This window comes from Capricornis sumatraensis, chromosome 21 (genome assembly GCF_032405125.1).
Source record: "Capricornis sumatraensis isolate serow.1 chromosome 21, serow.2, whole genome shotgun sequence".
Taxonomy (NCBI): domain Eukaryota; kingdom Metazoa; phylum Chordata; class Mammalia; order Artiodactyla; family Bovidae; genus Capricornis; species Capricornis sumatraensis.
Genome location: NC_091089.1, coordinates 38,159,845 through 38,184,304, shown reverse-complemented (window position 1 = coordinate 38,184,304; position 24,460 = coordinate 38,159,845). Strand labels below are relative to the sequence as shown.

Sequence of the window (24,460 nt, the reverse complement as noted above, 5' to 3'; positions counted from 1 at the left end):
TCATCTCAGACTTTTGGCCTTTCAAACTAGAAGAGAAGACATCGGTGTTGTTTTAAGTCACCAGGTCTGCGGTGATCTGTCATGGCAGCCTCAGGAAACACATGCTAGCTCCTGGGTTCCTCGGCTGCTGTTCACGGATGGTCTTCTCTCTTTGACCACACTTTTCGGGTTCTGCAGTTTGGCATCGAACTGCCGATGAAAACATGACCAAAGTTCCAGAGACAGTTCAAAGGAACTGAGGTTTTTATATCCAGCGTGTTTCTATGCCTTGGTTGGAGGAAATGAAGAAGAGTAGGGTAAAAAGGAATGAGAGAGAGTGTGTGTCTGTGAGAGAGAGAGAGAGAGAGAGAGAGAGAGAGAATATGAAAGAGAATAAATCTACTTCCTGTTGCTTAAAAACAAAAAATCCTGGCCGGACTTTGATTAACGTTAACATCCTCCAGCTGCTCTGGCTTTCTCACCACTTTAGCATTTTTCCTTCTGGATATGCACTTATGTATTTCTTTCTGGGAATAAAATAGGGTTTAATGTGGGAATGCAGTGGCATGGAGCCCATGGCCCCTCCATTCATGTGCTGACAGAGAGGCTCTGCCCACCATGCGCTCCCCTTCCCCCCACTACTGTTCTTTATCTGCACAATTACATGTTTCAGGATTAGTACCATGTGTCGGGCTGCTTTCCCATCGTGGGTTCATTGGAGGTCATCATAGGAGTGAAGAGGAAACAAGACATGATAAAGGAGAGGAAAAGCAAAACAAAAATTAAAAGTTAGAAATAAGGAGGAAAATAAAACTTATAGAAATAAGGCAGAATAAATATTGACATGCCCGTATATTTTAGAAATCAGTAGATTGCAGATCTCTATGTGGAAATCAGTAGAAACATGAAGAGCCAAGAGAAAAGAGCGACCTGAAGAGAAATTTTATTTAAAATTTAGTGACTCTGTAACTAGCTAGATGGGCAGGGGTTTGATGGATGACGCAAAAGCATTGTAAGTTGCTGAAGGGATTTAATTTACGGTGGTTAAGTGATGTGTGGAAACTGCAAACTGATGACTCAGAGGGGAGACGTGATAACAATGTACAAACACTGGAGAACGAGGGAGACATGGAGAGACTGATACCAAATGGCACTAGTAGAAGAACAGAGGGATGGAATGAAAATGAGAAACTTTGGAATGGACTGCCAGAGAGACATACAGAGTTTGACAGTTCTTGGGTTCAGTCGTTAGGCACAGTGCTGGATATCCAGCATTGGAGTCAAGTAGAATTTGGAAGAGATTTTGCAGTGATTTGTTCAGTTCAGTTCAGTCGCTCAGTCGTGTCCGACTCTTTGTGACCCCATGAATCGCAGCACGCCAGGCCTCCCTGTCCATCACCAACTCCCGGAGTTCACTCAGACTCACATCCATCGAGTCAGTGATGCCATCCAGCCATCTCATCCTCTGTCGTCCCCTTCTCCTCCTGCCCCCAATCCCTCCCAGCATTAGAGTCTTTTCCAATGAGTCAACTCTTTGCATGAGGTGGCCAAAGTACTGGAGCTTCAGCTTTAGCATCATTCCTTCCAAAGAAATCCCAGGGCTGATCTCCTTCAGAATGGACTGGTTGGATCTCCTTGCAGTCCAAGCGACTCTCAAGAGTCTTCTCCAACACCACAGTTCAAAAGCATTTGCATTGGCCTTTAATTTTATAGATAAGGAAGGTGAGGCCCAGGTAGATTAAGTCCTTGCTCAGGCAGGTTAACTGGAGCTGAGTTGGATGCTGGGTCTTTGAACTCTCAGGCTAGCGTAGTTTTGCGGAAGGGCCAACAGTGAAGTTGAGGTTGACCTCTCAACTCCTGTGTTCTGGAAGCATCCCTGCTGTTCTGGAACCCTTAAGTGAGCGAAATACCCAATCTGGCCCCACCAGGGAGACCTTATCACTTTCACAGTGCCTGAAACTCTGCTGCTCCTGCTAAGTCACTTCAGTCGTGTCCGACTCTATGCGACCCCATAGACGGCAGCCCGCCAGGCTCCCCCATCCCTGGGATTCGTCAGGCAAGAACACTGGAGTGGGTTGCCATTTCCTTCTCCAATGCATGAAAGTGAAAAGTGAAAGTGAAGTCGCTCGGTCATGTCTGACTCTTCACGACCCCATGGACTGCAGCCTACCAGGCTCCTCCGTCCATGGGATTCTCCAGGCAGGAGTACTGGAGTGGGGTGCCACTGCTTTCTCCGGCCTGAAACTCTAGACCCGGTTTTATAGACAGTAAATGGGTTTTTGGGCTTCCCAGGTGGCTCAGTGGTAAAGAGCCAGCCTGCTAATGCAGGAAAGGCGGGTTCCATCTGGGGGTCAGGAAGATCCCCTGAAAAAGGCAATGGCAACCTTCTTTAGTATGCTTGCCTAAAAAAATCCAGAGGATAGAGGAGCCTAGCAGGCTACAGTCCATGGGGTAGTTGTTGGACAAAGAGTTGGACACAACTGAGCAGCTAAGCATGCATGGAAATGGGTTTTTAGTTCCTAAGTGGCTGTGGCTGGTCATTGAAAGCAGCAGAACCCAAGAACCCATGCCTTCAGATATGATTCAATTTTAACCATGAAAGGAAGACAAAGTTGGTGAAAGATGGTGAGTGGGAGGTGTCCAGAGACCAGGCGGTCCTGTTGGCCCTGCCCCTACTTACTGTTGTGACTTGGGACCAGACACTTCCACTCTGTGGGTCTCAGATGCTGCATCTGCCCGCTGGGTGGAGTGACACCTGCCACAGTGGTAAATCCACCTCCCAAACCTTTGGTGAGACTAAGAAGGATACTAGATGGACAAGTGCTTTGAACCTGCAGTGCTATGTAATCAAAGATGGTGGTACCACGTGCCTGGGATTTGGGGCTGTCATCACTTTCTGGACGTTTTAATCCAGCTGCTGCAGAATATGGGCTTCCCTGGTGGCTCAGACGGTAAAGAATTTGCCTGCAATGTGGGAGACCTGAGTTCGATCCTTGGGTTGAGAAGATCCTCTGGAAAAGGAAATGACAACCCACTCCAGTATTCTTGCCTGGAGAATCCCATGGCCAGAGGAGCCTGGTAGGCTACAGTCCATGGGGTCACAAAGAGTCAGACACCACTGAGCAACTAAGCACACGCTGCATAATGTGGAAATGTAACAGGTTTGAAATCTCATTCCTGTAAAGACATGTGAAGATGAGCACGGTAGTATCGTTGGCTTTTATTTTTGCAAAAGAGACTGATAACCTAAGCGTGCATGTGTGCTAAGTCACTTCAGTTGTATTTGACTCTGTGCATAAGGGTTAGTTATTGTCTAATTTTGGAGAAGGAAATTGCAACCCACTCCAGTATTCTTGCTTGGAGAATTCCATGGAAAGAGGAGCCTGGAGAGCTACAGTCCATGGGGTCACAAAGAGTCGGATACGACTAAACCACTAACAAACATTGTCTAATTTTAGGTAAGTCTTGTTTGTGTAAATACAGTGGTTAAAACCTGACTTTAGACTGTAGATGAACCAGGGATTAATTATTTGCAGGATGTAGGGGCTACTGTTTTAGCAAATTGTTATCTGGTAGCTTGCTTCCAAAATTATTTATGTATATTTATTCAGAAACATTTGCTACATAAAGATAAGGCTTGTTTACATAATAATATCATACTTTTTCAAATTCAGTACAGAATTATAATAGCAAAATGGGTGATCATCTCCAATAATCTCATATGTGATGGTATTATTTTGGAATGGTCATCCCTTGTCTATTCAAGGATTCATTGTCACATTTTGGTTTCAACCCTGCTTCTGTTTTTCTTCCATATGTCTTCATGTCCTGGTTTGTTAGCCCCTTCCCCAAAGTTCTGGGCAGGTGTCTAGAGAAGAGATTGATTTAAGTCTGATGGGTTTGCCACTTATCTGCTCCTCTGATGAAAGCTCCAATGAGGGGAAACTTTGAAAGGTTAATGAAGTGAGCATTTTCAAATTTTCATCAGGTTCTGTGGGGCAGTGTTTCTTGGCCTCAGTGTGCAGAGCTAATTAATTTGGGATGTAACTATAGTTACAGCTTGGCAGGATTCATTCTCTGGAACATTAGGTACCAGTATATCAGGTTTTATTTTCTATGGCTAGAACATGATATATATTACAATGATATCTTTCTACTTATTTCCCAGTTACTGTTTTCTTCAAAAATATCACATGGAGGCTCTAAAATCTTTAATTAATATAGTTCGCAGAAAAGGAAAGAGAATTTGCTCCTACTCTACAGGAAAAATATGAATTCATAAAATTTGGAATTTTCAGCACGTTGGTCCAAAAATAGCTTCTGAAACCTTCTGATTAGTCATGTGATTAACGCGAGTGCATTCAAGTTTAAAAGTTTTTTTTTCCCATTAAAATGATAGAGTAGGAGGGAAGAAGAATGTCGTTTCAGCTCCAAGGAATAAGTGAATCCCAGTTCCATAGAAATAGAGACGTGGGAAAAGGGGTGAGTTCCTGATCCTGCTTTAACCCACATTAGAAATGATCGTAACAAATCCAGCTCACATTTGTGTATCACTTTCATCTTTTCAAAGAGCGTACTGATGTAGTTTTCCTTCACCAGGACTCCCTGAGGCTAACAGGCCAGGCATCATCTTTCCTATTTAATGGCTGTTTGTCCTCGTCTCTGGAGGCAGCCGGGTGCAATGGTTGGGTGTGTGGATGCTGGAACCAGGTGGGTGGTTCTGGATCTGAGTTTCAACACTCACCAACTGTGTGACCTTGGGCAGATGCTTGTCCAAAGCTGTAAAGTCTGATTCATCACCTGTAAAATTTGGGTTATCACAGGCCAACTCCATCAGGCTGATGTGGAGTTAAATATGCCTCTGGATACAATGGAATAGTACTTAGCCATAAAAAGGCATGAAATTGTGCCATTTGCAGAGATGTGGGTAGGCTAGAGACTGTCTTATAGACCTCAAGAGTGTCATATGGACTGTCATACAAAGTGGAAAAACTTTTCTTTTAAGTTTTTGAAAGAGAAAAACATATTGTATGATATTGCTTATATGTGGAATCTAGAAAAATTGTACAGATGAGCTTATTTGCAAAGCAGAAATAGAGACACAGATGTAGAGAACACTTATGGATACCAAGGGGGAAGTGGCGGATGTGGGATGGATTGGGAGATTGGGACTGACATACATACATTACTGTGTTTAAAATGGGCTTCCTAGGTGTGCTAGTGGTAAGGAAACTGCCTGCCAGTGCAGGGTTGGGAAGATCCCCTGGAGGAGGAAATGGCAACCCACTCCAGTATTCTTGCCTAGAGAATCCCATGGACAGAGGAACCTGGTGGGCCACAGTCCATGGACTCACAGAGTCAGACACGACTGAGCAACTAACACTTTCACTTTTGCCCCTTTTCTGAGCTGGGCATAAGTGGGGCGCCAAGACTGACTTTGTTCCATTGGTTGCATCAGGTTTTCTCCTGTTATCTCTGGAATAGGACCTGGTATAATAATAGGGTTTCAGAAGTTATACTGATAGAGAAGTCAGAGCTGTGTGGTTCCTTCTGCCTTGAATGTCATGACTATGAGCATCTGGGGACAGCTGGAAATATTTGTTGTTTGAAATATTTGTTGTTTGTGTTTGACAAACAAAGCTTTGGCCAAGATGCTTCCTTGGGGCTCAGTTATAGGGAGCATTAATAGATGTGAGAGAAAAGATTGCAAAAATGGCAAACTGAGAAATAGCAATAAGTACAAGGAAGCATATGCTATGGAGAGGAACTCAAGTCTTTCCTAAAAACTAAGTGGAAAAATTCTCAGAGAACTACTGAAAAATTACAGAGGGGTAACAGTCCAAAATGGGTTTGCTGATGGCCCAGTGGCTAAGACTCTGTACTCACAATGCAGGGGCCCCAGGTTTGATCCCTGGTCAGGGAACTAGATCCCATATGTTGTAACTCAGAGTTCACATGCAGCACAGCCAAATAAATCAATTAAAGACAACACCCCCCCCCGCAACCAAACAAAAAGGGGTACCAGTTGCCTTTCCCTAAGTATATTTACCAGACTCTGTTCTTGAATTTTTTCAAGAAGAAGTGAGTTTTGTTTACCCGCAACTTCACAGACCTCCCTCTACCTGTAGTTTCACACAGGCTGGTCTTCCTCTTTTCCTTTCTTTCCTAGGACAATAATTCCAGATGAGCAAGAATATTTTTAACAGTTTAATCTGCACAGGGCAGGCATGTGAGAGCAGCCTGAGAGATCTGTGTAGAATAGAAGAACCCAGGCCCAAGGAAATGGCAACCCACTCCAATACTCTCGCCTGAAGAACCCCACGGACAGAGGAGCCCAGCGGGCCGTAGTCCATGGGGTTGCAAAGAGATGGACACGACTGAAGGGACTTAGCATGCATGCACTGCCCCAGAATGCTTCCCTTACTCTGCTGCTTTTTTTCATCATCACCCCACCCCAACCCACCCTTCAACAAGGTAACAGATGAAACTTCCAATCAGCAGCTCTTGTTAAATCATGGAGCTGTCTTTGCAAGAGGGCTTGAGGCACTGAATGTCTAAAAGGACAGAGGGCCACTTTGGTCTTCTGAAAAATAGCAGCACAGATATACTTAGCCAGCTAGCCAGAAAGAAGTTTGCTTTCTGAAGCACGTGGCGAGTTTCTGCTTTTGGTGGAGAGAAGAAGGTTGCAAGAGTTTACCAAGAAGATGCTGAATTATCTCAGGGAAGCTGCTCAAGATAAACACTTGGCTGCCTCCACTTCTGGTTGTTTGGGCTCGGGGACCAGGCTGCCTGTCTCTGCTCTCCCGGGACTGTTCCCAGAAGCCTGGCTGCATCTTTAGATCTGAAGAAGGCACTGCTTTGAAGTCGTCCACCTCCAGTAAAAAGAAGGGATCTAGCATTCCTCTCAGCACAGACCAGCGGAGTTCACCCCTTTCCCTGATAAGAATGCCAGGAATTTCCATCATTTCCTGTAGGGAATGGCTAAAGGAGCCCAGCATGAGGCTATCCTTTCAACGGCACCTTTTCCAAACATCTCTAAATGGAAAGGGTACAACTGCAGGCAAAGCTCTGACCCTGGCCAGAGATAAGTGATGATCGATGGGAGATGAGCATGGTGTCCCTGCAGGGTTCCTCTTCAAAGCAGTTTGCCTCCCTGAGTGGCAGAGTCTTCTTTATGTGGCTTTGCAAGTCCTGATGGAGTTGATATTTCTGATTTTATAAGAATTTGGAGTCAAATGGCATGTGGAGAAGTGGACACAGCAAAGAGATTCAGAATAATTCACCTGGCCCCTCTCTCCCCCGCCCCTCACTTCCAGGAAATCATCAGGGTTCCTGAGACCTGAGAAAAGTTTTTCTGGCTGTCATTTCTTTTCAATAATCTGAGGTTTCCTAATTTAAAAAAAAAAATTATTTATTTTTTAATTGAAGGATAATTACTTTACCAAATTTTGTTGTTTTCTGTCATACTTCAACATGAATCAGCCATAGGTATGCATATATCCACTCCCTTTTGAACCTCCCTCCCCTGCACCCCCAGGTTGATACAGAGCCCCTGTTTGAGTTTCCTGAGCCATGCAGCAAATTCCCGTTGGCTATCTATTTTACATATGGTAATACTCTCTCCATGCATCTCACCTTCTCCTCCCCTCTCCCCTATTTTTAGGGTTAGAGACGATACTCACAATCTCCCCTGCCAACAATGTTCGCTCAAGTTTCACCTCTTTCCTTCCCATCGAGAACTCCTTGGCGCGTGACTCAGATTTTCTCTGCCTCATCTTTCGTTTTCTGTTTTTAAGTTTATTTCACTTGTTTATTTAGCTGTGTTGGGTCTTAGTTGTGTCATGCGGGATCTTTCGTTGCGGCATGCGGACTCTCCAATTCCAGTGTGCAGGCTCAGTAGCTGCTGCGTGCAGGCTTCATTGCCCCAAAGCATGGGGGAATCTTAATAGTTCCCTGACCAGGATTTGAACCTGCGTCCCTGCGTTGCCAGGCAGATTTTTAACCGCTAGACCGCTAAAGATGTCCCCCTGCTTCATCTGTCTTGCTCATCAGTAAAAATTCATTCAACTTCATATTCCTGCATGCTTATGACTTTTTTTTTCTGTGTTCATGTGAGAGAAATCATCAAGCATCTTTTCTTGCATATGCTTTCTTGAATATGTGTCAGTGGGTTTCCACTCATTAGTTCTTTTAATTCTCCCAGAAATCCTTTGAGAATTACCTGCCAATAAGGAAACTGAGGCTGAGGGGCATTGCCCATGTTCGAGTTCAACTTGACTTCAATCCCACTGTTCTTGCTCACAAGTATGTCCCTTCTCAGAGGATCCCAAGATTTTGGTGGGAAAATACCTGATTGAATCTGCCTGCCAATGCAAGAGATGTGGGTTCGATCCCTGGGTAGAGAAGATTCCTTGGAGGAAGAAATCGCAACACATTCCAGTACTTGCCTGGAGAATCCCATGGACAGAGGAGCCTGGTGGCCTCCAGTCTACGGAGTCACAAAGAGTCAGACAGGACTTACCAACTGAGCACACACATGTCACAATTTTATAAGATGCAGAACTTGAATATTTGAGTGCTGAAATTGTCAACCATTTTAAGTGTAATTCTTTTCTCCCTTTTCTGGTTTTCATTCACTTGTGAATCCTGGTAAGAGGGTGGGAAAAGAGAGGAGAGGGAATCATTTGTTTTTCCTACCACTGGTTGGAAGCTGAAAATAGTTTGCTTTTATTTTTTGGAAAAGTTAAAAAAAAAAATCTGCTCAACCATTTTTCTAAGACAGCATGAAGACATTAGGTTGATTCCAGTGTTTAGTGGCTGGGGGTTGGGTGGGAAAGAGTTACTCCTTTTGGTAGCGACTCCAAGCAACTTAAAACAGATGAACGTTGCAACTTTCCTTGAAAGTTTCAAGTTGTTAATTTGGGAGGTGCCCTGGGAAAGGGAAAGATGCCCTAGAGATTTTGATGGAAGACTGCGATCCTCAGCAAAGTTGTGGATTAGTGTGACTTTTTTCTCTCTCACCTTCCTTCCTGGTATCCTTGGTGTTCAGGACAGTGGCCAGTTAGGAAGCAAGGCTTTGTGCCTTCCCAACAAGTGGAAACCTCACTTTGCTCATCTGTGAAATGGGAATGACAAGAATACCTTCTGGATTGCAAAACCTATAAATCACATACACGTGGGGTCAGGTGAGTGGCAGGTCTGCCGTTACTGCTGAGCACCCTCAGGCCTCTTGCTCTTTTCTCCCTCTCCAGCTTCCATGGTCTTGCATAGCCTCCGCTCCCCTTTGTGTGCCGTCTGCCTAGTCGCTCAGTCATGTCCCACTCTTTGCGACCCCATTGACTATAACCCTCGCAGCTCCTCTCTCCGTGGGGATTCTCCGGGCAGGAATGCTGGAGTCCGTTGCCATGCCTTTCTCCAGAGAATCTTCCCAACCCAGGGATTGAATCCAGGTCTCCCACATTGCAGGCAAATTCTTTACCATCCATCTGAGGAAGCCCAAGAATCCTGGAACAGGTAGCCTATCCCTTCTCCAGGATTAGCAATCCCTTCTCCAGGGGTTCTTCCCGACCCAGGAATCAAACCGGGGTCTCCTGCACTGCAGGCGGATTCTTTACCAGCTGAGCTACCAGGGAAGGTCTCCATTTTCTGATCGTCCCATCGACCCTCCCTCTATTGAAATCTGATAGTTACCAAGGGGAAAAGACTGGGGGAGGGATAAATTGGAGGATTGGAATTGACATATACACACTACTGTATATGAAATAGATAATAAACTGCTGTGTAGCACAGGGAACACTGCTCAATATAATGACCTATGTGGGAATAGAATCTTAAAAAGTGGATATATGTGTGTATATATATATAACTGGATCACTTTGCTGTATGGTAAAAACTCATATAGCATTGTAAACAAACTCTACGCCAATAAAAACTAACTTTAAAAATTAAAATACAGAGCCTGTCCGAGGGGAAACAAAGAAAAGAAATCTTGCTACCCTTACTTCTGCATTCTCTGTCCTGCATGGGGGCCATCTTTTGTTGAGAATATCAAAAGAGTCTGTTTTCTTGCAGGGCTTTTCTTTTCTTTTTTAAATTGAAAGGCTTGGTGGCCGCCAGCAAAGAATATATTTGAAGGAAGGTGGGGCACATAGCGGAGTAGGGTAGGGTGGGGTGGTTAATAGCAACTTTCATGGAAGTAGTGTAGCAGCTTCCTGGCTGAGGGACTGTACCCCAAAGCCAGTGGCCTGGCTCAGCTTCCAGCTTTGCCACTTACCCACTCATGAGACAGCCTCGGGCCAGTTAACCTCCCAAGGCTTCTGTGTGCTTGTCTAAAAGATGGGGGTAATTATCGTATCTGCCTGTCGGGCTATCCTGAGAACTCAAGGAGTTAGAGCAGAACCTTGCTCATGGAAAGATACAAATGGTGCGTCATGAATGGTTATAATGAATGGGACATAAATGGTTACAAGGTGGCTGTGGCCATTCCAGATGAGTGACAGTCTTGGGTTCTTGTGTCTTTTTGGAATCAGGGAAGCTTTCCCAGAAGCCCTTCATAGACCTTCCCTTGTGTGTCACTGGCCAACACTGAGTCAGTCTTTTCATAAATCAGTTACAGACAAAGGGACCGACTGGCTCTGGGTGGCTTGGGCTCATCAGTTGGGTGCAATGTATGATGAGGAATTAAGGAATTAACACTCTGGTCACTGTTATTATGTAGAAATTAATATCCATAATATAGACCATTATAAATACATAATATGTATATTATATTGTAACATGTAATATTGTTATATTTGGGCATCCCTGGTGGCTCAGCGGTTAAGAACCCACCTGCCAATGTAGGAGTCACAAGAGACGAGGGTTAGCTCCTTGGGTTGGGAAGATCCCCTGGAGAAGGAAATGGCAACCCACTCCAGTATTCTTGCCTGGAGAATCCCATGGACAGAGGAACCTGACAGACGTCACAAAAGAATCAGATCAGGACTTTGTGACTAAAAAATAACAAGCTGTTATGTTTGGAATTTAATATTAAATTATTCAATGAATGCTTAATTATTAAATAATATAAGTTTAACCTGATCCATCCTTATTTATAATTTGTTCCACTTATAAAATTATTATGTTTTATGTAACACATTGAAAATTCAGTTTATTCACAAAATAGCCGTAAGTTTCCTTTAATGATTTGGAATTTTGTTATAAATGGAGTTGCCAGGTGCTGAACTCTCAAGTACCAAGAGTTCTTAGTTTTTGACCGTTTATAAAAAAGAGAAAGTTTCAAAAGACAGGAGATCAGTATGATAGAGAAGGAAATGAATAAATGAGTGAACAAAAGTTACTTTGCTTTCTGGGAACTTAACCTTCTCAGTAGTGTTCAGCAGATTTGGAAGAAACTTTTTTTTTTTTTTTTTTGAAGAGGAACTTGAAAAAAGAAAAAAAAAAAAAAGGAGAAAGTCCCAAATCTCAGTGAGTACAACTCTTACCACAGGAAGCATTGTGAAATTGGTCTTCTGTTCTGAGTCATAACTATAAACATTTTCTGCTTCTTCTGATATTTCATTTTTATCCTTTTATAAGTTTTAGAAAACTGACATTTGGCCCTGATTGAAACAGTCTCCTCTTTTATAACTGGGCTGGTTTTTCTTCATTGGTATAAATATTTCCATACACAGATCAATTTCTTTCACATACTGCAAAAGATAAAGGATTTTAGACTTGTCAGGAAAACAGGAGAATGGAACTAGAGCTCTCCAAAAGTTCTGGCAAATATCCAGGCTACATTCTTATTCCAGATGCCTAAAGATGCCCTCTCTTTGCTAATATTTGAAATAATCTTTCTAACATGTCCTTTTTGTTCCATGAAGCAGGGAAATGCTTTGGTAAAATCATTGCTGACATTTTCAATTTTGAATCTTCAATCGAAGCTCAAGCATTCAAAGCCGTATAAATGAGAGAGAGCCATATTCTTTCCCTTTAGGTTTTATTTTGTACATGTAAAAGGACGTCCTTGTGGTATCTCACATTTAATACTTGATGGGAGCCACTTGACAAGGAGCTTCAAGGTATATTGATTGCTCCGCCTCACGTTTTACATAAAGTCTGCTGTTGACTCACTTTTGGAAACAATTGAGAAGAAACTGAAATGCTTCACAGAGTGAGAAGCACTCACTGGTGCCACCTGTGTGCCATGAACTGGGGCGCAAAGATAAATAAACAAGGTCTCTGCTCTTGAACCTTTCTGTTCTTTATCACCAACATTTATAATTCATTAAAAAAAAAATTCTGGAAAACAATAGATATGAAAGTCACTATGTAAACAAATTTTTCTCCTAAAAATGTTTATACTAGGAATGGCCCAGTTGCTAAGCCTCATCAAAGGCTCCTCCAAAAAGCATCATAAAGTAGTTATAGAACAGAGGGCTGCTACTTTATGATGGAATTGATGTAAAATGGGGTGTCACCGATTTACCTATAAACGCTGCAGGGGACATGGAAAAAGAGAGTAAAACAGGTGGGGAACAGGGCTGGGAGGGGGAAAGCCACTAGCCCAGGGAAAAGGTGAGTGACGCATGGATGGAATCTAGGGAAGAGATTCAAGCAGGGAATGCTGGCCTTAAGCAGTGCCCCCTTTCTGGGAAATGTTTGCAGTTTGGGAGATTTGCTAAGAAACTTAAGTGAGCAAGACTCCTTGGAAAACATCATTCTCAGTCAAAGGGGAATGAAAGTGATGTGACATTTATTAACCACCCATACTGTGCTGGGCATCACGCACAGTAAAGAAGGAAGACGTGACCTTTTCCCTTTGGGAATTTTCAAGTGTAATGAAAAGCAGACAGTTTTCAACAAGAGTGTTGGCATAAAAGAAAAGTATCAGCCATCCCTAGGCATTGCTTCCTCTCCTACCCATGGAATTTCCAAAGCACAATAGAGGATACCACGTGCCAGATGGAGTGCCAGCCGCCTTGGCTTTCTGCTGATCTAAGTTCAGTAATTGGCAAGACTTCAGTGGTTTCCGGATGAGCTTGGGGGTACTCCTTCATACCCGCCCCTCCCATCCGTACACAGGAAGAAGGCGTACATGGATGGAGTCCCTGTCCTCTGCCCCCCAGAAAAGGTTCACGACGAGGTGTGAGAACCTGTTTGGTATAAGCCTGTGAGAGTAGGTTGGAAAGTAATTTCCCTCTCCAGATGGTGTTCATGCCATGGACCCAGTTGTTACCAGACTGCGGCCATGTGAATCTGCTCTGCGTATTAACTGCAGCTCTATGTGTTTAAAACATAATTCAGAAAGTGTGGAGTAAAATAACTTGGTTTAGCTTCTTTCACTATTTGTTCCACTTTTTGGGGGGGGAGGCTGCACTGCGTTTCATGTGGCGATCTTGGTTCCCCAACCAGGAGTGGAACCCACCCTGCCCCTACAGTGGAAGCACTGAGTCTTAACCACTGGATTGCCAGACAAGTCCCATATGTGTTCCCCTTTTGATGGACCAAAATGTACCTCCTATAAACAGTGACTAAGGATCAGAGAGCCTGAGTGACCTTCAACATGTAAATTTCTGCCACTAAATCTTCATTTGCTTGATACGGGAAGAAGGATAACAAAAATACGCAAGTGAGAGGGCACCTTGAAGATTAATTAATGGAAGTGAAATGCTTAGCACAATGCCTGACCCTTAGAAGCTGTTCCATAAGTGCATATCAGTGAAAGAGAGCCAGATTTTTTTGAAAAGTGAGTTCAGTACTTCTCTTGAACTCCTTTTGCTCTCTGTTTACACACACACATGGACACACATCTGTATATGCTCTGTGTGTGTGCTCGTGTGTATCCATCACTGGGTATTTGATGAGTTCTGAACTCGAAGCATGGACATCAGTACTGCAGTCTTTCCTGCAGTTAACTAACTGTGAATTTTGCAAAATGATGTAAACTTTCTGGCTCTCAAATAAGCTCTTTTAAAAGGAAGAAGGTTTTGAAGTAGGTGATTTCAAAGACTTCTTTAGGCCTTATCGTGTTATGGGTTTGCATCTGTAATGGGATCCAAGACTCTTTTCTGCTACTACATGTGATTTTTAAAAAAAATATATATATATATTATTTTTCACCGTTCCTTTTACGTACTCCAACAGTTCAGGATAAGTATCTTGATGTCCTCATTTCAGGGGCTTTCCTGGTTGTTGAGCAGTAAAGAATCTCCCTGCCAGTGCAGGAGACCTAAGAGATAGGGGTTCGATCCCTAGGTCGGGAAGATCAACCCGAGTGGCACAGCAACCCACTCCAGTGTTCTTGCCTGGAGAATCCCATGGACAGAGGAGCCCGGCAGGCTGCAGTCCATGGGGTCACAAAGAGACGGATGCAACTTAGTGACTAAACAACGAAAACAACAGCCCTCATTTCAGATATATTTCCCCCAGGTATCTGATACAAAATTTAGCAAAATTGGCAGATGGAAAACTATCTTCTCTTCTCATTAGTTTTGTTCCTTATAACAGTGATCTCATGATTATTGGGGTTGCCATTTGGTTGTATGTTCCTTTCATGTAGCTTTAGATGTATTGAAGCATTTTCTAGGCTTGAGTGTTTTGAACTCAGTTTATTCTAGATTTCTACACTCAAAAAGGGAAGATTCTATTCCCTCCAAGCTTCATAAAATCAGTGGGTAATTATTCAAATACATGTGTCTGCAAATTTAATAAGGAGCATAATGTTTCCATTAATAATCCCCAAGAAAAATTGGCAGTTTCTCCCAATTCAGTGATCTGTTTATACTTATCATAGTATGAAATTTTTCATTGTGCTTCTTATATTAATGAAAGACATATTGAATGGGAACATAAATCTACTAGGTATCAACAAATGAAAAGCATCTCTTTAGCCATGTCCCTTATTGGGAAGAAGGCCTACCAGGAGCTGTGACTTTCTCACTTTTTTGGGTTACTGATGAAGTATTAGAATATACCACCCCCAAAAAAAGAAAAAAAAAAAGAGCAAGAGAGAGAGTACCAGGTGGTCTTGTGTGTCTTGGGGCTTTTTTCCTTCTTCTAAGATAATGTTTATATGAAGTGGGAGCATGTATATTTAAAAAGCCTGTGAGCTAGACTTTTTCCCCTGCTGGGAAATTATTAGGTCGGTTCTGTATTTTACAGGTTCTCTGCCTGTAAAATAGTTAACCTCTCTTTGAAAATTCAAATGAAGTTAAAAGACACTTGCTCCTTGGAAAGAAAGCTATGACAAACCCAAACAGCATATTAAAAAGCAAAGACATCACTTTGCTGACAAAGGTCTGCATAGTCAAAGCTATGGTTTTTCCAGTAGTCACATATGGATGTGAGAGTTGGACCACAAAGAAGGCTGAGTGCCAAAAAATTAATGCCTTTGAATTGTGGTGCTGAAGACTCTTGAGAGTCCCTTGGACAGCAAGGAAATCAAACCAGTCAATCTTAAAGGAAATCAATCCTGAATATTCGTTGGAAGGACTGAAGCTGAAGCTCCAATACTTTGGCCACCTGATGTGAAGAGCCAGCTCAGTGGAAAAGATCCTGATGCTGGGAAAGATTGAAGGCAGGAGGAGAAGAAGATGGCAGAAGATGAGACTGTTAGATAGCATCACTGACTTAGTGGACATGAATTGGAACAAACTCTGGGAGATAGTGAAGGACAGGGAAGCCTGGCATGCTACAGTTCATGGAATTGCAAGAAATTGGACACTACTTAATGACTTAGCAAAAACAACAGCATTTAAATAAAGGAAAGAAGAAAGGAAGGAAGAATATTGCATTTTTTTTCCTGTTTATGATTGCAAACAACTAGAAATGGTAGATTTAGATAAATTTAGTCTTTTTTTTTTTTCCACCTGCTAGGCACGTGTGTGGATTTAGGTACATAGCTGGTGACTTGAAAGATTTGGGGTTCCTGGGGCTGAAAGAAGGAAAAACCACAGGGCGAGAGAGAGAGAAAGCTGGCTGGAGATGGGGGTTCAGGCAATTGGATTTAGTTCTCAAAAACTGAATCACAAGAAGGGAGTGAGCAAATCCTTGCATCCCTATCGTTTCTTACCTTTCAAAGATGTCTTTTTTCCTTATCATGGTGTAAGTTCAGCAGAGAAAAAGATAGTGTCTGTTTTGTTCATCACTGACTTAGGACGGGCCTCAGCTCCACAAGTATTTGAGAAAGGAAGAGTAATATGCTTTGGTGCTTAGACCGTGTGTTTTACTCAGCGGTTTTTCTTAAATCTTACAGAAGCTCATGACCTGGTGGGTTATGTCCCTGATGGTGCCTGTGTGTGCACCAAGAACATTTTCCAGAGTTGAATTCTGGGGAGGCAGAGGTGTGGACCCCACATCCAGCAGCCAGTCATGCAGAGACTGAAAGCCAGGACAGGTGCATGGAGGGGATTAGGGCTGAGAGGAGGAAGACCAACTAGAGCTGACACTGGGTGGTGGTCGGGGGGGGGTCTCATAGGAGGAGACACTGACCTGAGTCTACCTGAGGGGCCCACATCCTTGTTTGCTTCTTCAGAAAGGCCCTGGGAAAGTTCTTTGGCTTCATCTGAATTTCTTCTGTGCTTACATCGAGTTAAGATCACAGAGCTCTTGTGAAGTACAGATACGTACACTTGGCCGTTGTAGAGAGGAAGATGGTAGACTCACAGTACGATGGGTCACAAGATGATTTTTGGTTTTGCAGAACATATAAAAGTAATGTTTACCCTACACTGTAGTCTGTTCAGTGTGTGATAGCATTATGTCTAAAAAGAAAAACCATGATACATACCTTAACTTAGAAATATTGCTAAAAAATGCTAACCATCATCTGACAATGCAGGATGCCACAATTACCAATTGGGGAGCGTGCACAGACACACACACACGCGCAAAAGCAAGGTACGCCTGGCAGGAGATGCAGGTTTGATCCCTGGGTTGGCAAGATCCCCTGGAGAAGGAAATGGCAACCCACTCTAGTATTCTTGCTTGCAAAATTCCATGCATAGAGGGGCCTGGCAGGCTACAGTCCATGGGGTTGCAAAGAGTCAGACATGACTGAGCAACTCAGCATGCCTGAAGGATTCAGAATAGTAAGTCATGGTCTCTGCTGTCAGGATGACACGGTCAAGTGAAGAGGACAAGAAGTTGCACTCACATGAAACAATAGTGAACAGTCCCAGCTGGTATATCCTAGAGGTTTGTGCCAAAGATGAGTCCAGACCAGGCGAAATCAGGAAAGGAAAATGAAAATCATTGCTGTGGTCTGGGGTTCTGGGTGAAGAGAGGCAGAAATTAGCTCAGGGATGTGCCTGTGGGGATGGGCAGAAAAGGTCTCCAGGCAGGGAAAGAGGAAACCTTCCTGCCCAGAGCTGGGGTGGCTTGTTGGAGGGTGGGGTGGAAGATGGGCCAGACTGAAAACTAGGGAGAAGAATTTAAATTTGATCCGATTAAAAGTAATTGGTCTTGGACTTCCCTGGTGGCTGGCTGGTAAAGAATCCTGCCAACACAGAAGACACGGGTTCAATTCCTGGTCCATGAAGATCCCGCATGTCACGGAGCCACTAAGCCTGTGTTCCTCAACTATCGGGCCTGTGCCCTAGAGACTGAGAGCCACAACTACTGAAGCCCACGCACCACAGAGCCAGTGCTCTGCTACAAGAGAAGCCGCCACAATGAGAAGCCTGCGCACCGCAACTGGACAGTTAGCCCTTGTTTGTCATAACTAGAGAAAAGCCTGGGGAGCAACAAATAAAAAATTGTAAAAAATAGTAAAAACAAATAAAGTGATCCGTCTCAAAGTGTTTTAACAGAACCATCTGAGTAAGAGAAGAAGTATGGAGTGCGACCGACGTGCTGTTATTACCTAGTTTTACACAAAAAGAGGAAAAAGTGGAATTTACGAGGGAGGGGGAGTGAGCTAATACTGTGCTCCTGACGTGGGAATGAAGTGAGAGAGTTGCTGTGATCTGTGACTCTGGGACGTCTCTGACTCTTACCTGGTCACTGATAGCCTCTGCCACTGAGTTCAAAGGTTAGCAAGGGAGGAAGCAGCCACAGCTCAGGCGAGTTCCGGCCCCGCTGGGCACTCACCGTGTTTATGACACGGGCCACCGCCACCTTTCATTGCCTTGAGACTATTAGGCAACCAGTTATTTTTCTTGGTGCATGTGTGGTTTGTTCCTTTTCCGATTTTATTAGGTCTTTGGATTTGGCTGGCCATTGCTAGACATCTTGAATGCAACCGTGTATCAGCAGGCATAGTTCATAGGCACTTTTTCACAAAGCAGCTGCTGCCAGTGTGTTGTTAGGGATCTTTGATTTGGGGGGAAATTTAACAACAACAAACCAAGTCTGAAAGCAGACGTTGTGAAAGAAGTATGAGATGAAAAGTCGGTGAGGATTGTCCTCTGCCAAGGATAAGCAAATCCCTTTTTGGAAGAGATGATGCTGAAAGCCGGCCCTGAGGTTGGAAGCTCATTTGGGGAAGCAAGTCCGGGAAAGGGAAGTGGTGAGTGAGGGGAGCCGACCCCAGGCCCTGGGAAGACTGTGGGGTTTCAAGGCTAAGGGCGGGGGGCTCTCAGTTGGAGCCAGTGCTTCAGAATGTGCCAACCTTGCTCCACATCCCACCTCTTCACCTCATCCTCCCCAAAGTGCAGAGATGGAAAGAACTGGCTTTTCCATTGTTGCTGGGAGGGCTTAAATCTGAGACATTACACTTGACTCCTTTTAACACACTTTAAGTAGCTCAGTCATGTCTGACTCTTTGTGACCCCATGAACTATACAGTCCATGGAATTTTCCAGGCCAGAATACTGGAGTGAGTAGCCATTTCCTTCTGCAGGGGAATCTTCCCAACCCAGCGATCAAACCCAGGTCTCTCGCATTGAAGGCAGATTCTTTACCGTCTGAGCCACCAGGGAATCCCTTCCTTCCCAGGTGGCCCAAGTGGTAAAGAACTGGCCTGCTAATGCAGGAGACATAAGAGATGGGGGTCAATCCCTGAATCAGGAAGATCCCCTGGAGGAGGGCATGGCAGCCCACTCCAGTGTTCTTGCCTGGAGAATCCCATGGACAGAGGAGCCAGGTGGGCTACAGTCCATGAGGTTGCAAAGAGTCTGATGTGACTGAAGTGATTTAGCATGCCTCTTAACAAAGTCTGACTGAGGAGAAATTAACTTGAGGCTGTTAATAAAAGAAACAGACTGGCTTCCACATCCCAACCATTGCTTCTGTTGGGAGAATGCTTCTCTATCCATAGTCCCGTGGTCACGTGCTCCGTCTCATCTGGGAACTTGCTGATAAGTTGCATGTGGTTTGGAGGGGCCACAGCCACCAGGCAGCAGTGCTTATTCGATGCTTTCTTTGAACAACAGCTTTACTGAGACAGAGTGCACATATTGTACATCCACTGGTTTGAAGTCTACAGTTCTGTCATCTTTAGCATATTCACAGCTGTACAGTCGTTGTCACAATTTTGGAACATTTTCATCCCTCCACAGCGAAACCTTGTACCCATTAGCTGTCAATCTCCGTTTCTTCCAAACCCTCCTCCCCAAAATCCCTCAGCAACCACTAAGCTTCTTTCTGACTCTGTGGATTTTCCTGCTCTGGACAGTTCATATCAATGGAATCAAAAATATAGGGTCTTCTGCAGGCGGCCTGCTTCACTCAGCACAGCGTCTTCGGGGTTCATCCATGGCATAGCATGAGTCACTTACCCGTTCCTTCTTATATTCTACGCACCTTTCGTTTATCTATTCATCAGCGAGTAGGCGTTGTTGGGTTGTTTCGACTTTCTGGCTATTATGACTCAGGCAGCAATGCTTCTTTGATATTTCCTTTTGCTAGTAGTTTTATTGAGACAAGAGTGTACCTATCATATAATCCACTGGTACAGTCTGGCTACTGTGAATCATAGTGAACTGTCATGTACTGGTTTTTGTGTGGACATACGTGTTCACTTCTCTTGGGTGCTGCCTAGGAGAAGAATTGCCAAGTCACGTGTCTCCCTATGTTTACCTTTTGGGGTTCTGCTAGACTACTTTCCAAAGTGGCTGCATCACTCCATTACTGAGTATTTCCATTTTTTGTCCCCAAAGAGAAAAAATTAGCTCGAGTTATTTTGCCATCCTAGAGGGATGATATGTAGTAAAAAGGAATAGAATTGAAATGACTTTGGGAGTGGTTTTAGATGTGGTATCATTTACATCTCAACATTTGTACATTTTAATACACTTCAGTTTTCTTCTATGTGGAAAAGATGGTCTGGTTTACATTTCTCTTCCCCCCCCCCCTTTTTTTTTCTTTTTTAAAGAAATACATTTATTTCCTTGGTCGCCATGGGTCTTAGTTGTGATACGTGGGATCATCCTTGTGTTCATGTGAAGTCTTTCCTTGCAGCACGTGAACTCTCTAGTTGTGGTTCAAGGGCTTAGTTGCTCCACAGGATGTGGGCTCCTCGTTCCGTGACCAGGCTTGAACCCGCATCCCCTGCGTTGGAAGGTGCATACTTAACCACTGGACCACCAGAAGTGCACTCCCCCTTTTCCTAAGTCCCTGTTTAAGTGAGTGAGGGGCAAGCATCGCTGTGCGCAGGTGGCCAGCATAGCAGCCCAGAGCTGTATGTGGCTACTGAACTCTTGAAAATGTGGCTGATTCAAACTGAGATACACTGTCACCCTGAACTCCTCCCAGTCTTGGAAGATGTAATATGAAAGAAAGAATGTAAAATATCTCACAATAATTTTTGTTATATTATATATAGGTATCAAGATGATAGTATTTGGGGTCTATTGGGTTAAATAAAATTTAAAAATAAATTTTTTTAAAAAACCTCACCTGTTTCTTTTTACTTTTTTTGAAATCGGAGGATAATTGCTTTACAATGTTGCGTTGGTTTCTGCTGTACAACAACGTGAATCAGCCACAAGTATACACATGTCCCCTCCCTCTTAAGCCTCCATCCCACCCCCCATCCCACCTTCCAGGTCGTCACAGAGCACTGAGCTGAGCTCCCTGTGTCGTACAGCAGCTTCCCACGAGCTGTCTGTTTCACACACAGTAGAGTATATATGAGTACTACTCTGCCAGTTCGTCCCATCCTCTTCTTCCCCTGCTGTGTCCACAAATTCTTTCTCTATGTCTGAGTCCCTGTTCCTGCCCTGCAAATAGGTTCATCAGTACCATTTTTCTAGATTCCATATATATGTGTTAATATACATTTGTTTTTCTTTTTACGTTTTTAATGAGGCTATTAGAAATTTTTTAATGACTCATGTGACTTGCATTTCTGTTGGACAGTGCTGTTATATACTATTTTCAAGGCTTGTTTTTGAACTACTGGAAAAGAAAAACAGGTCATCTAAATATCCTTTGGATAAACTCAGATGATTATTAGCAAATCTTCCTATCACTTTTTTATCACCAAGAATCTGTTCTTTGAGTTAGAACAGCAAATCAAATGAGCGCCAGTCAGCTTTTAGCGATAGGGCTTTAACTGACCAACCAGCCAGCCTTCCTTAAAAGTGAATCCATCCCTACCCAACAAAATAAGACAAAACCCTGATGAACGTCATGGCCATGATAATTGAATACAGCTCCTTGCCTGACCCTCCCACTCCTGATCTGGCCTGAGTTGCTGCCCCTCTCTGTTATGTAACCTGGTGGATGTTCCAGACTGAAAAAGAGAAGGAGATGGGACACACGGTGACAAGCGATGGGGAAGATGCTGGGTAGGTCGATCACAAGTCGTCCTTCAGCTAACGTGTGAACATCACTTAACCCTAAATAGAGAGGGTCAGATGGGGGCTTCTCACCTGCCTCTTGTCGGAAGATCAATATTCAGATTACCAGGAAAGTTATGTGAAAAGTATAACCTCCTTGGCAACCCTCTTATGTAAAACACACATATGTGCTGGTGTTTCTAATCTCAAGTATCTGGACATAAGGTTACCCCTAGTGGTTTCATGATTCGAAACAGAACAGACCTGTGTTTTGGCAGCTTCCCCAGGTAACATAATTTAGCTGGACTCCAGACCTCAAGACAGATAAATTCCTGAATTCCACTCCAATAGGAAGAAAATTCCTTCCCCTTTGGCTGAAACTTTCGCTGATGCATAAAATGAAACTTGGGGTGGGAGCGGATTCAGAAGGTGAGACAAAGTCCATAAAACCTTAGGGCATAGAGTGAATGAGACAAAGTCCATAAAACCTTAGGACATAGAGTGAATGAAGAAATATGATCTCTCTTGTGGCCCATCCCAAGTGATGGTGGAAGAAGAAGAAGAATAAAAAGAGGTCGGACCAGCCAGGACTTTATTTCTGGATGACAGCAGAGGGACTCCACGTGTGTTTAAATGATGTCTCTTGTCAAAAACATTCTTTATTGATGTTGCTTACTTGAGCTCACGGCCAGATCAGAATAACTGAGTTCATTTTCTTCTTCTTTCTCTTGACGAGTTCTTAAGGGAAGGAATCAGCAGGCTAATCAGTTATCACTCAGCACTTGCTCGTTTTAAAGGAAGAACCTCAGGGCAGTCCCCCTGGGAAGTACTGAGAGGTCATTATGGTTTATTGAAAAACAAGATCAGTAAGAGAGAGATAAAATCGTATAAATGAATTCGTGTGTCAGACACATGTGTTGTGTAGGGTTCCCAGGTTGATTTCGGGGCCAACCTTATGAGCAATGATCCTCTTTTGAGAAGGCCCTGAGCATCCTGTTTTTCTCCTGTGCTCTCCTACCTTATAGTTGAGACGCATGGGCAAATCGGGAAATTCTATCCAGCCTGACTTCATGTCCACCATGAAGCTTCTGGAAGGTGGAGAAAGGAGTAGAGAAAAGCATTCTGGCATATGCACAATACTTGCCACCCTGGGTGTGCAGAGAGAGCTGATCTGGGGCCTCCTCACATGGACCTGGCTTTAGCCGAGTTTTTTTGTTCTTCAGTCACTAAGTCATGTCCGGCTCTCTGCAACCCCATGGGCTGCAGCACACCAGGCTTCCTTGTCCTTCACTATCTCCCTGAGTTTGCCCAAACTCATGTCCATTGAGTCAGTGATGCCATCCAACCATCTCATCCTCTGTTGCCCCCTTCTCCTGCCCTCAATCTTTTCTAGCATCAAGGTCTTTACCAGTGAGTCAGTTCTTAGAATCAGGCGGCCAGAGTATTGGAGCTTCCGTTTCAGCATCAGTCTTTCCAATGAATATTCAAGGTTGATTTCCTTTAGGATTGACTGGTTTGATCTCCTTGCAGTCCAAGGGACTCTCAAGAGTCTTCTGCAGCACCACTGCTTGCAGTTTTAGATAGATAGAACTATCTAAATGCCCCTAATGTCTCCTCTACTCAGGTTTTACATACATATCTCTTCAGTCCTGCAAGCTCTCCCAGTGAGAAAAGCTGTCTGATTTAGGATTTCACTCATAATCTTGCTTAGCACATATGCACCAGACACTGTGCATGCTCAGTCTTTGAAGTGATCATTCGTTCAAAAGTAGACCTTTGGGACTTCCCTGGTGGTCCATGCTCCCAAGGCAGGGGGCCTGAGCTGGATCCCTGGTTGGGCAACACCACATGCCACAACTAAAAAGCCCATTTGCTGCAACAAGATCCAGCAAGCCTCAACTAAGACCCAGAGCAGCACCCCGCCCCCCGCCCCAAAAGGAGACCTTTGTCATAGAGCCCTGCCTAACCCAAAGGAAGGACACACAGCACACGACTTATGAGACTTAGGACAGCTCGGTGGGACAGAGGCTGTTTCTTTGGCGTATCCTAGAGGGAATTCTCGAAGAACCATCCTGTCTCAAACCAGTCCAAGCTCCTCACAGAGTCTGGGTGATCCAGCTCTGTCCACTAGCTAATTAGATGGCAGGTAAGAAGGCGTCGAGGACCCAGTGTGCGAAGTGGGAATTCCATCCGGTGCAGTGATGGAGCAGAGAGGAAATTGGGAGCAAAGGCTTCACCCAGGAAAGGGAAACCTCAGGAACCTGTCTGGGATCATAAATTCTGCTGGTCGAGAGCTTACACAGAAAAAGTCTAAAAATAAGTAGGGTGTTTTTAACAGGTGGGACTGGCCAGCAATGGTCCAGGCCACGTTGTTGGTCATCCTCAGCTCCTAGGCCAGGACTGCCACCTGTTCACTGAAGCTGAGACTGGCCTTTGGAAAGAGGGGCTGTGTGGTCAGGAGCCTGATGCCCAGGGCGAGGGCAGAGGGCCGACCTGGGTCATTCAGGCAGCCTCTCCTTCTCTCCCCTTCCCTGCCCATCCTCATGTCCCCCCAGTTGTTTGGATAAACCTGGAAACTCAGATGGAGAAAGGCGAATTGCCCTAAATTACCAGAGATCTCTCTGTGTGCTCAAACACGGGGCTGAATTCAGTAGAGTTGAAATGATCGTTGGTTTCTTAGCATGAGAAACAAAAATACATCCTCAGGGGGATGTTTCAAGGATAGCTAGGAAATTAGTGATGGAGTTTTTGGTCCTGACATAGTCCTCCCTGAGAGC

At 44.1% G+C, this 24,460-nt stretch overlaps 1 protein-coding gene across 1 annotated transcript in view; it reads left to right on the top strand.

Annotated features, from left to right (window-relative positions):
* The window catches only part of COLEC12 (collectin subfamily member 12), a 177,274-nt gene that overhangs the window by 17,441 nt on the left and 135,373 nt on the right, over positions 1-24,460 (top strand). The window lies entirely within an intron of this gene.